Genomic DNA, 12,893 nt, shown 5'->3' on the forward strand with positions numbered 1-12,893 from the left:
GTGAGGTCAGGCTCCCCAGTCTCCCTCTCCCCCTGAGTCCCCATTCCTCAGGCTCCCTCTCCTCCCAAGCCCCCATTCCGCAGTCTCCCTCTCCCCCATTCCCCAGTCAAATTCAAATTCAAATTCAAATCGCTTTATTGGCATGATAAGGTACATCTTATGTTGCCAAAGCATCAAAATACATTTATGGTTGAACACATAAACGCAGTTCTATTCATACAGTGTATATCCCTGAGTGTATAAATATACATTCGCCTTGTTTATATATACTCTTTTCTTAGTTTACTGGTTGTCCCTCTGTTCATGGCAAGCTGTGACATAGTGTGCCGCCAGTGTTACACAGCTTCTCTCCTCCCCCAGTAGGAATGGGAGCTTTTGGTTGTCATTCAGATTTCTGAATTCAGGGCATATTTGTGAGAATTTTTGGTAGAAATTCTCCCTGATGCCCTGATATTTTCCACAGGCTGTGAGGAAGTGCATCTCTGTCTCCACTACTCCCTGACTGCAGTGAGAGCATATCCTGTCTTCTCTTGGCAGCCTGGTCTGCCTGTGTCTGCCTTTTTCGATCGCTAGGCTATGTTCGCTAAGTCTGTACCTTGTCAAGGTTCTTCTCAGTTTGTTATCCTTTACCAGGGTCAGGTAATCAGCTATGTTGTATTGTCTGTTTAGGGCCAAGTAGCAATTGAGTTTGCTTTGGGTTTTTGTTGTTTCTGCCCAATATGTCAGATATTTTTCCTTTTGCTTAGCGATGATTGTGTTGGGTCGAATTCTTTGTGTTACCCTGTCACTGTCCTGGGGCTGGTTATTGTTAGTATTGTTAGTAGTTACTTCACTGAGTCCCAGGACTAGTTGACTGAGGGTATTCTTCTTTATGGTCAGCTCTTGGCATTTCAGGGCGTCGTAGTGATAGCATTGGGGGTTGCTCATTTGTAGGTGATTCCAAAATTTGGTGGCTCTTTTTTGGATAGTGATTATTAATGGATATTGGCCTAGTTCCGCCCTGCATGCATTGTTTACTGTTTTCCTTTGAGTCCGGAGGATACTTTTACAGAATTCTGCATGTAGGATCTCAATTGGGTGTTTGTCCCATTTTGCAAATTCTTGTTGTGTTAGCGGTCCCCATACCTCACTGCCATAGAGTGCAATTGGTTCAATTACTGATTTGAAAATTTTGAGCCAAATGCTAATTGGGATTTCTATTTGGATTGATTTTTTGATGGCATAGAAAGCCCTTCTTGCTTTCCCTTTCAGTTCATTCACAGCCAGTTTGAAGTTTCCCGTAGAACTGATTTTTAAGCCCAAGTATGTGTAGTTAGTGGTTTGTTCAATTTTGGTTGTTCCTACTGTGAAATTTATTTTGGGTCCCTGATGTTTGGATCTTTGCTGGAACACAAGGACTTTGTTTTTTGGGGGATTTATTGTCAGGGCCCAAGTCTGGCAGTACGACTCCAGCAGGTCCAGGTTCTGCTGTAGGCCCTCCTTAGTTGGTGACAGCAGAACCAGGTCATCTGCATAGAGGAGGAATTTAACCTTGGGTTCATATAGGGTGAGGCCGGGTGCTGTAGATTGTTCAAGTAGTTTTGCCAATCCATTAATGTAAATATTAAAGAGTGTCAGTGAGATTGGTGAGCCCTGCGTCACCCCCCGCCCCGTGGGAAGTATTTTGTTTGTTTGTCTCCAATTTTAACTGCACATTTGTTGTTTGTATACATTGATTTAATTACATCATATGTTTTCCCTCCTACCCCGCTTTCGATAAGTTTCAGGAATAAACCGTCATGTCAGATGGAGTCGAAAGCCTTCTGGAAATCTACAAAGCATGCGTAGATTTTGCTTTTGTTATGGTGAACGTGTTTGTCAATTAGGGTCTGTAGGATGAAGATATGATCGGATGTTCTATAGTTTGGCAGGAATCCAATTTGGCTTTTACTCAAGACATTGTGCTCCTCAAGGAAGTTTATAAGTCTTTTGTTTATGATGCTACAGAATACCTTCCCCAGGTTACTGTTTACACAGATGCCTCGATAGTTGTTTGGGTTGATTTTGTCCCCACTTTTGTATATGGGCGTTATGAGTCCTTTGTTCCAGATGTCAGGGAAATAACCGACACTCAGAACCAAGTTGAAGAGTTTTAGGATAGCCAGTTTCATTTTGTCGTCTGCGTGTTTAATCATCTCGTTTAGTATGCCGTCTGTCCCGCAATCTTTTCCTGGTCGCAGGTCCTTGAGTTTTTCAAGAAGTTCTTTTTCTGTTATTATGGCGTCTAGCAGGTTTTGGTTATCTTTTAAGGCCATTTCTAGCTTTTCCAGTTTTTTGCATATTTGGTGTTGCTCTGGTCTTAGTGTGTTTTTCTGGTATAATTTTTCAAAGTGGTTTACCCATGTGTCCCCATTTTGAATGGACAAATCGTCATGTTGTTTTTTGTGTAGTGTTTTCAAGTTGTCCCAGAAACAATTGGAATCAATGGATTCCTCCATGGAGCTGAGTGTATTCTTAATATATTGCTCTTTTTTGGTTCTGAGTGTGTTTCTGTATTGTGTTAGTGTCTGACAATAAGTAAGGTGTAATTCCTCGTTTTCTGGATGTCTGTGTTTTTGGTTTGATATTTTTCTAAGTTTTTTCCTCATGTTATGGCAATCTGGGTCAAACCATTTTTCATAGTTTTTTGTTTTGGGTTTGTTCTTGCGAGCTTTCAAGTTTGCACTTGTTGCCAAATTATCAAAAATATTGTTTAGGTTAATAACTGCCCGGTTTACGCCTTCTTTATTGTGAGTGTATATGTTATCCAGTCCCTCTACCCCCATTCCCATCTCCCTCTCCCCGTCTTCCCCATTCCCCAGTCTCCCTCTCCCCCATTCCCCAGTCTCCCGAGCCCCCATTCCCCAGCCTCCCGAGCCCCCATTCCCCAGTCTCACTCTCCCCCATTCCCCAGTCTCCCGAGCCCCCCGAACCCCCATTCCCTAGTTTCCCTCTCCCACCTCTCCCCCCTCTCCCCATTCCCCAGTCTCCCTCTCCCCCGAGCCCTCATTCCCCAGTCTTCCTTCCACCCGAGCCCCCATTCCCCAGTCCCCCTCTACCCCGGAGCCCCCATTCCCCAGTCTCCCTCTCCCTGAGCCCCCATTCCCCAGTCTCCCTCTCCCCCCCGAGCCCCCATTCCCCAGTCCCCCTCTACCCCGGAGCCCCCATTCCCCAGTCTCCCTCTCCCTGAGCCCCCATTCCCCAGTCTCCCTCTCCCCCCCGAGCCCCCATTCCCCAGTCTCCCTCTCCCCCCGAGCCCCCATTCCCCAGTCTCCCTCTCCCTGAGCCCCCATTCCCCAGTCTCCTTCTCCCCCGAGCCCCCATTCCCTAGTCTCCCTCTTTCCCCGAGCCCCCATTCCCTAGTCTCCCTCTTTCCCCGAGCCCCCATTCCCCAGTCTCCCTCTCCCCTGATCCCCCATTCCCCAGTCTCCCTCTCCCCTGAGCCCCCATTCCTCAGTCTCCCTCTCCCCGTGAACCCCCATTCCCCAGTCTCCCTCTCCCCCAAACCCCATTTCCCTAGTCTCCTTCTCCCCCGAACCCCCATTTCTGTCGCCCTCTCCCCGCGAACCCTCATTCCCCAGTCTCCCTCTGCCACCAAGCCCCCATTCCCCAGTCTCCCTCTCCCCCAAGCTCCCATTCAACAGTCTCCCTCTCCAAGCCCCTATTCCCATCTCCCTCTCCCCGAGCCCCATTCCCCAGACTCCCGCTCCCCCTGAAACCCCATTCCCCAGTCTCCCCCTTTCCCGCGAGCCCCCATGCCCCAGTCTCACTCTCCCCCATTCCCCAGTCTCCCTCTCCCCGAGCCCCAATTCCCCACTCTCACTCTCCGCCATTCCCCAGTACCCCTCCGTCCCCGTGCCCCATTCCCCAGTCTCCCTCGCCCCCCGAGCCCCCATTCCCCAGTCTCCCTCTCCCCCCGAGCCCCCTTTCCCTAGTCTCCCTCTGCCCCCGAGCCCCCATTCCCCAGTCTCCCTCTCCCCAAGCCCCCATTCCCCAGTCTCCCTCTCCCCCGACCCCCCATTCCCCAGTCTCCCTCTCCCCGAGCCCCCATTCCCCACTTTCACTCTCCCCTGAGCCCCCATTCCCGAGTCCCCCTCTCCCCCCAAGCCCCCATGCCCCAGTCTCCCTCTCCCCGAGCCCCCATTCCCCAGTCTCATCTCCGTAGGGGGTTTTGGTTTGGGGTTTTGTGTCTGGCCAGTCATTCATATCTGAGCTGCTCCAGCCCCGTGTGGTTCGAATCGCTTCCCCTTTGGTTCTGACCACCGGACTTATTTACAAGTAGCGATATAGACAAACAAGACTAGTGCTTTGGTGCAAAGAAAACCAATGTTTATTAGAATAGATAAACAATTACTATACAGAACACAATTACACTTAACGGGGGAGGAGAAACGGACAAGTCGAGGGAAAATGACTAAAATGACACTTTAGCAATTCCGCTTATCTCCCTCCCTTTACACCTATCTAGGTTGTCTTGTGATGGGCCAGAAAATTGATGCTCACCAGTCTAGGATGTTGAAACGCCTGCTCCGTGCCCTGTTGCCTGTCGATGTTTTAGGTTTTCACCGCCCAAAGCAGAGATACCCCAGTGTTTGAAACGTAACTGCGGGTATTCTACTTCCCTGGATGGGCTCTTCGTCGACGATCTTCTCGCTGGGTTGATGATACGGCAGGGCACCGGAGGCGAGGTGGGAGAGAGAGAGAGAGAGATGGCTTCTCGAGGGACTAGTTATACCCTTCCTGGTAGCCCTTATCTCCCGCCAGATCAGCTCATTTCTTTTGTCTGATCTGGATGTGTTAAAACTCATACAATAGGTACCGATCTGGGCCCATCGACCTGGATGGCCGGTTAATCGGTTTTAAATGTCTCATCAGTGTTCCTCTTTGTCCATCGCGTTTCGTGATGGGGCCATTCCAGTCTGAATGCCCCGTTGATCGTTTGTAAACAATGTCGATGTTCTCTAATGAAGGTCTGAAATGCAGCTAAGCTTGTCCCACTACATATTGAATGGCCTTGCCTGCTCTTGATTGTTTGTGTAAACAACCTTGATGGGTTTTAATCAGAGGCCCGAATGCCACTGGGTTTGCTTCTCATGCATAAATGCAGAAGGTCTGTCTGCATTTGAGTTTCTGGAAAGTTCCTGCTCACAATCATCAGAATCCAAGTTTGTGAGTCCAAACTGAAACTTACCAGCCTTGGCCATGAGGCTGACAGCAGCCATCTTGTTGAGCCCTGGATACCAAACTCAGTCCAACCAGGGTTTCTTTACTAAACCAAAAGTAAATCTTCGGGGGAGACATGAAATTTGCGAATCCTTATATCCCCCCTAGGATACTGAAACTTGCTTGGAGTGTCTAATTAAGGTGAGCAAATTTCTGACCCCCCACAAACAACCTTCCCCTATATTTATCTATCCACGATCCCTCGACACATACATTCCCCTTACTTAGAGAAAACCGCAGTGCACGACAGGCATCTATCGATAGAAACAATTACTATCTGTTACAGTAGTCCAAGCACGGCGGGGTCCAACACCCCTGCACTACTTGGGACATCATAAAACTTTATTACAACACATAACCTTTAATAAAAATCAACATCAGGCCAAAAACATATTTATTAAAATAACGAACGGAAGGAACGAGCTTTATTAAAAATAACATACGAATTGGCCATCACTCGGTAGTGATACAACACAAAACTCGCACGGGTGTTTCTTCTTCCACCCGGGCATATTGGTCCTTCCACAACCCTTTTGTTTTAAATTCTACCCCGGGACCCTTTCTCCTACACTGGACACAAACCAGGTCGAGGACGATCCCTAGCTGACAGACTACTAAGATGTGGGACGCCATTCGGATCCAGGAGGGGACCTCTATACTCTCAAAAACGTCCCACCAGGGCAGGGTCATAATATCTAAAATGTCGGCCCCTATCAGTACAGTCTTCTGTTCCAAAGTGTAGAAGTGCTTTTGTGATACTAGAACGGCTTTTAATAATTTGGTAAGGTGTTCTGGGAGAGGGGGAATCGGGTAACTGAAGTGGGCGACATATTTCTGGAGGTGGGTAAAACTCTCCTCCACAGTGAGGTGAACAGTGGACGGCCAGGAATGGGGACAATTCGTGTCTGTGCCACTTGAATTTCTGCCTCGGGTTTGAAACAGAAACTGCTGTCACTCGCCGCGCACCAGCTGTGCTGTCCATGCTGGTAGTGAGACGCTCCTGTGGTGACACAATATGTCCCACCTCATCTTTATGTGCTACCTGTGGGGGAACATGACCTTGTGCCATGGCTTCCACGGTACAATTTATAGGTTTCACGTCAGCAGCTCTGAACCCGCATTGTGGTTTCGAATAGGCATTCAAGTGCTGGGGACACAGGATGATGTGTGCTCCCCGGCTGCGGCACCCCGAAAGGTCAGTACCCGTCATAGCGTGCTCCCACTTTATGACATAGGGCGGGACCACTGTAAAACGAATGTGTGCACCCCCTTAAATGATTCCAATGTTCTCCACCCTGTATACCGGTGCGGGTCGGGCCGTCCCGCCCATGACCGGCATTCTTACAACTATCCCCATGGCGGTGTGGTTGGACCGCCCACAGTCCACTGGGACTGGGTAAGCCTCAGAAGCTAACCGGAGATGGCACGGGCTTAATGTGTTCTCAAAAGGGTGGAGGGCTGCGAGGTGTTTGTTGCTGATCCAGGAGGGGACTAAACCTTGCTTTAAATCCTCCAGATTTCTGCGGCCCTTGCCCAGCAACCATGCCCCATACAGCACGCACACCTCATTTTGTGCAGCCTGGTCAGAAGCGTTTCTGTCCTCCCTGATGAGAGCATTTACCGTCTTTGCATGTTTTTCCAGCTCCGCGATGATCTCCTTCAAATGGAGCATCATGGCCTGGTCTTCATGCAACTCAGAACCTACCACCTTATTCTCATCAGTTAAAATACCCTTTAATTGTGTTTTTAGACCATTAATCTGGGTCTGCAGCTTGATGTCATCTAAACTGTTGATGACCGAGGACCCCGTGTTAAAACCAGTTAAAACGTCATTAAAAACACCTCTTCTTTGCCTCCCAACCCCGTCCCAAACCTCGTGGTGAGTATATAATGCAGCCTTATTGACCTCCGAAAAGTCAAATTCCCGGAATTTTTGAAACATTTCTGTTAATAGGGCTTGATACAATTTTGCAGTCTCTGCGGGGCACCACGCGGGTAAGTGTACCTCAGTGAGGTTTAAAATCACCGAGGCCACCGCGTAATGCACGCCTTGATACAGCACCTGGTCTGTGGGTACTAGCACCAGGCCGTTCCCTGGTCCCTTGGTGGTGGCGGGGCATCCCTCTGCTACTGTCCGTGACATCGGGGTCGTGGGCAGGGGCCATCGGGGGCGGGTCACTAGTTCAGTGGCATTAACCGAGATTGGGGAGTACGGGATCGCGCATGCATCCAGGCGGGACTCCCAGTCGATCCCCCTCCTGTTATTTTGCCACTGGCTGCGGAAAAAGATGGAAACGCCTGTGGGGCAGGCTTTCTCTGATCCCCACATACAGACGTAGATCCCCTGATCCGGTTCCCACCATTTATCCCAGCACACACTTAACCCTCCCTGAGTCCTTGTAATGGTCCTGTGAGTGTCATTCCCTAACCTTTCCCACTCTACCCTGGGGTTCCCCATGTCTTTGCTTAACTTTCTGAGCCACCACCACCTATCCAGGGGAAAGTTCCCTTTACACGTCAAACATATTCTTTTGCCCACGGTGACGCTAATCCTTGGGGTGACAATTCGTATCCTCGGGCACTGGAGGGAGGCCTCCCCATACGTGAAGCCGGTCTCACTAGAATACTGGGTTGAATTGGATCCCAGCCATCCTGACCAGCTCCCTCGTGGACACACGAGGTGATTTCATCCGCCTCCCATAGACCACTTCCATCGTGTGCTAGGGGTGCTCTCTTCCCCGAGCATCCGAAAATATGATGGTCCTCGACATCGCCCCTTCTCGCTCGAACAGGGTGAGCAGGATTATGCCTCCGCACATTTCAAAATTCTGAAAAAGACATAAAAGCATCTAGCCAGGTTCCCTGGAGGCTCCCTGGCTCGGGGGAAGTGTGATCAGGTCCCGCGACCTCGGCTCACGTAGACAGCACTCTGGAACGGTTCCAAACTTAAAACTTATAGACTACCGGTTCCTTACATAGAATTAATGAAAACACCCTAACTTAACCTTCTACACATTACTTAAAATTATACTACCTAAACTATATACATCCGCCGCCCGTCTCCGGGCGGCCAGCTTAATCCCTGTTTGGGCTGCTGCAGGCTGCTCCCTGCGGCGTGGCTGCACTGATTTCCACTTCTGGTCCCTCACAGCTTATAGCTGCTGGCTAGGGACCTCTGTCTTTCGGCTTCTCCCTGACAGGGGAGGCCGCCCTTTTTAACTGAAGAGCCGGTGACCATACTTTTCTGGGCTGGGGTGGCCGAGGAGACCTCCTAGGGAGTGCTACTGGTGGGGCTACCCTGGCGAACGGACCCTTGGCTCGGGTCACAGTCCTCGCTGGCTGGGGGCCTTCTCCCTCGGGTCCCTCCCCTCCCAAACCTGAACTGGGGACAGGCAATCCCTCGCCACCGGCTGCCGGTGGCTGAGGGTCTTCCCCTCCAGGTTCAAAACCTGGTTCGGGCTCGGGGCCATCTGATTCGAGCTCCTTCTCCTCGGAATCCCATAGGAGAGGGGGAGTGGTCTGGACAAAGTGCTGGGGAACTTCTCCCTTAACGCACGCGACTGCGCCTGCATGTGCAGCCTGCGTGTGCATACCCGCTGTGGGCTGAGGATTTCTAACCTCGGGTTGAATCCCAGCTGCCTGTTTCCCTGTCTTCGGCTTAAACAACTTACATTGATTCACATGGAACCATTTTGTGCGCCGGGGCATTTTTACTGCGTAAACCATGGGGCTGGCTTTATCGACTATGCTATAGGGTCCCATGTACAGTGGCTCTAAACTCCCCACTCGGGCGTCGTTCCTAACCATCACTTGGTCCCCTATCTCCCACTGGTGACTCTTGCTAGGCTCGAGCAGCAACCAGTTATTCCGATGCTGCTTCCTCATGCTACTTGCTGCCTGTTCATAAATCTGTTTCAGGCGCTCGAGGAGTGTTCGGGCGAATTTATCCCGATTTATCTCCCGAAGCTGCCCTTCAGTAAGAACTGGGGCTAGGACATGGGTGGGGGTCCTCATAACCCTACCGGTCATGTGTTCGTGTGGGGAATACCCTGTACCCTTGGACAGGCTGGCCCGGATCCTCATGAGGACTAGAGGCAGGACCTCCGCCCATTTTTGGGGCGAGCCCACTGTCTCCTTCCTCAACTTTTCTTTAACGATGCGGTTCATGCACTCCACAATCCCTGAGGACTGTGGATTATGAGCTACATGCCACTTCCCCTTGATGCCGAGCAGCATAAGGGTGTTCTGCATTACTTGGCCAGTGAAGTGGCTTCCCTGGTCGGACTCCACAAACTGGGGTAGTCCCCACCGCGAGAACATCTCTCGCACCAAGATCCTTGCAGTCCCTAATGCTGTGGCCGTTTTGCAGGGGAAGGCTTCCACCCACTTGGAAAACACATCTACCAGGATGAGGCAGTATTTGTAGCCTCCCTGGGCGGTGGGCAGGGGCCCGATGTAGTCGATCTAGATTGACTGCCATGGTCCCTCTACCCTCCTAACGTGTTCCATGGGCACCTTCCTTCTGTGGGGGTCGGGGTTGTTTGCAGCACACACAAGACAGCTAGCACAGAACTCGCGGATGTCTTCCCGGAGTCCTGGCCACCATCCCGCCTGTTCCACCCGTTGCCAGGCGGTATCAGGCCCGGGGTGTCCCGCTCCCGGACCCTCATGGGCCAGTTGAAGGAACTCCCTCCGGTGTTGCTGGGGTACTACCCACTGTTCTTCTTTGAACAGCATGCCTTCCCTTATGGAGAGGGCCACTGCGCCGTAAGGGCCTTCTACCTTCCTGCCCTCCACTACTGTGCTAATGACGACTTTCAGGACAGGGTCCTGGGCTTGGACCGTTTTAAGGTCCGGGGCTAACACTACTCCTAAGCTCCCTTGGGTCCCGTCCCTGCCTCTAACTGCCGCCACGGGCCCAGACTCATACGGGTCCCAGAAAGTGCCTGCGCATGCACCCTCCTTGGCCAGCATGTCTGCTTGCTGGTTACCCTGGCTGCGGGGTTCTGTGGAGGAATGGGCCTTCACTTTGTGGATGAAGACCTCGCCTTCCTCCCCCACAGCTGCCAGGATTTTCTCCAGCAGGGGCTTTACTGTTAAGGGCCTCCCGTCGGCGGAGGTATACCCGCGACGGGACCAGATGGTCAGGTATTCCGTACGCGAGTTACAAGTGAACATGCTGTCCAAGCAAATCGTGTATGGGGTGGGGAAGATTTTGGGGTGGGTAACCACGTACACCACTGCGGACAGTTCAGCTTGTTGGGCGCTCATGGTGCTGGGGAGCTTGATCGCCAGGGCAATGTTTGCCATTGGGTCATAAACTCCATAACCTGTGAGTCGTTCGCCAGCAGATACCATGCTAGAACCATCTACATAGATTTTGCGGCCTGAGGGATGTATCCCGGCCCGTAAACCTACGTTCACCTCCCATACCCCTTCTCTGGAACACCGATGGGCTGTTCCAGGATATACCATATTGGCCGCGAGCTTTGGCTCACAAAGGCCCCTCACCTTCAGATCCATCTGCGAGAGGAGGAAGGTCCAGCGCACAATGCATGCACTGCTGACTGTCCCATCTTTAATCCTCCCGTCCAGAAGCATCTTGGTGGGTGTGTGGTGTGTGAGGAGGGTGATGGGAGAGGTGCCTGTGAAGATCAAGGATCTTTTCAAAGCCCAATACGTGGCCAAAAGGTGCCGTTCGCAAATTGAGTAGCTCCTCTCCATATGTGAGTACTCTGGAGGAGTAGACCACGGGCCTTAGCCTGCCGTGCTGCTCCTGGAGCAGCACAGCACTGAGACTATCCCCGCTGGCCGCTACCTCCAAGAAGAACTCTTTCCCCCCATCTATGGCTCCTAGGGCTGGTGCGGCCTGCAAGTCTCCCTTGAGCTTGACAAATGCTGCCTGGCAACCCTCATCCCAAGACCACTCCACTCCTTTGTGTAGGAGTCGGAGCAAAGGGGCTGCTGTGGCTGCATAGTCTTCAATGAAGTCCCTGCAGTACCCCGTTAACCCTAGGAATTACCTCACACCTCTCACTGTGTTGGGGACCGGCAACTCTTGGATCGCTTCCCTCCTAGCCTTGTCTATGGCTCTCTCCCCTGCGCGGACGGTTAGGCCCAGGAATTTAACTTTCCGCTGGCCAATCTGCGCCTTTTTCGGGTTGACTTTGAACCCCTTACTCTGTAGCAGCTCCAGCAGTTCGGCGAGTAGCAGGCCATGCTCCCCGACTGAGTCAGTACACAAGAGCAGGTCATCCACATACTGCAGCAACTGAGTGGGCTGACTAAATTCCTTTAAGCTATCCGCCATACGCTGATGGAAGATGCTGGGGCTGTTATGGAAGCCTTGTGGCAAGCAGTTCCAAGTATACTGTTGCCCCTTAAAAGTAAAAGTAAACTTATACTGGTCCTCCCTCCTCAAGGGGATGGACCAAAACCCATTTGAAATATCCAGCACCGTGAACATGGTCGCGGATGCTGGAATATTCCCGATGAGGTCGGCCACTGCTGCCACTGTGGGGGTGCATGCGGGGATATTGCTGTTGAGCACCCGATAGTCCACCGTGGTTCTCCATGAATTGTCCAGATTTCTGACCAGCCAAAGCGGAGAGTTAACATGGGTGGCTATGGGCCTCAACACTCCCTGCTGTACTAAAGAGGACATGGCTGCCTCCATGTCGGGCTCTGCTTCTCTGGGTAAATTATATTGCTTCTGGGGCTGAGCCATGGGGTCCCCGTCTACTCTGACCTCAAACCCGGTGACCCTCTGCTTCCCACTTTGCCAGGATGCACGTCCATTTGGTCCAGAGCGTGCCCAGGCGGATTGAGAGCAGCTTGGAGAATACTCCCGCCTGTTCCTTACCGGTGAACCCCGATAGAACGTATGGAACCCCGCTAGACAGAGGTGAGGTGGTGGGGTTAGCTGCGTGGATCACGGTGCATGATGCTCCCGTATCCAGCAGATAAGTTCCTTTAACCTTCTCTACCTCCATCTGCACAAGCGGTCTCTTCCATCCGTCATACCGGAGAGCACACAGGTAGACAAGCTGCGTGGGCTCCAGTCATTGTGGGGCGTCAAAGGGGGCCGAGGGAACCCCCACACCGGTGATGGCTGCTATTTTCCCCTGGCCGGTCAGGAAGAGAGATTGTATCGACTCCAAGAGTGACTCGATCGCAGCGGGAGGGATACCTGGCTCTGCCTTTTGGGCTGGGGCTGATGAATTCTTTCCCTTATTCTCCTTCCAGGGATTCTTACAATCCTTTCGCCAGTGGCCATCCTTCCCGCACCCATAACAGTTTAACTTGGTCTGGGAGGGACGGTTCCCCTCCTGGTGCCACTCTTTCTTATTCTGGCCCCCAGGTTTAACCTCCTGGACTTTCCCCTTGGGTTGGGGCATCTCAATATTATATATATATAAAGCAGTTGGTTTGTCTGTCTGTCTGTCTGTCTGTCTGTCTGTATGTCTGTCTGTCCGCTATACACTCAAAAGTTATAGAGCGTACCTACACATATGTTATATCAAAAGAAAGCTGATGATCAGGGGAGTGTCATAGGTGTATTTACTTTTTGGTCAGACAAAAATTGTTCGGACAGTATACAAAAAACGTTCAAAAATCCGCTCATTAGTGGTTGACCAATCCTACCGCTCATT

This window comes from Somniosus microcephalus, chromosome 8 (assembly GCF_052327205.1).
Source record: "Somniosus microcephalus isolate GS21.2 chromosome 8, FLI_Smic_1.0, whole genome shotgun sequence".
In the NCBI taxonomy this organism is placed as follows: Eukaryota; Metazoa; Chordata; class Chondrichthyes; order Squaliformes; family Somniosidae; genus Somniosus; species Somniosus microcephalus.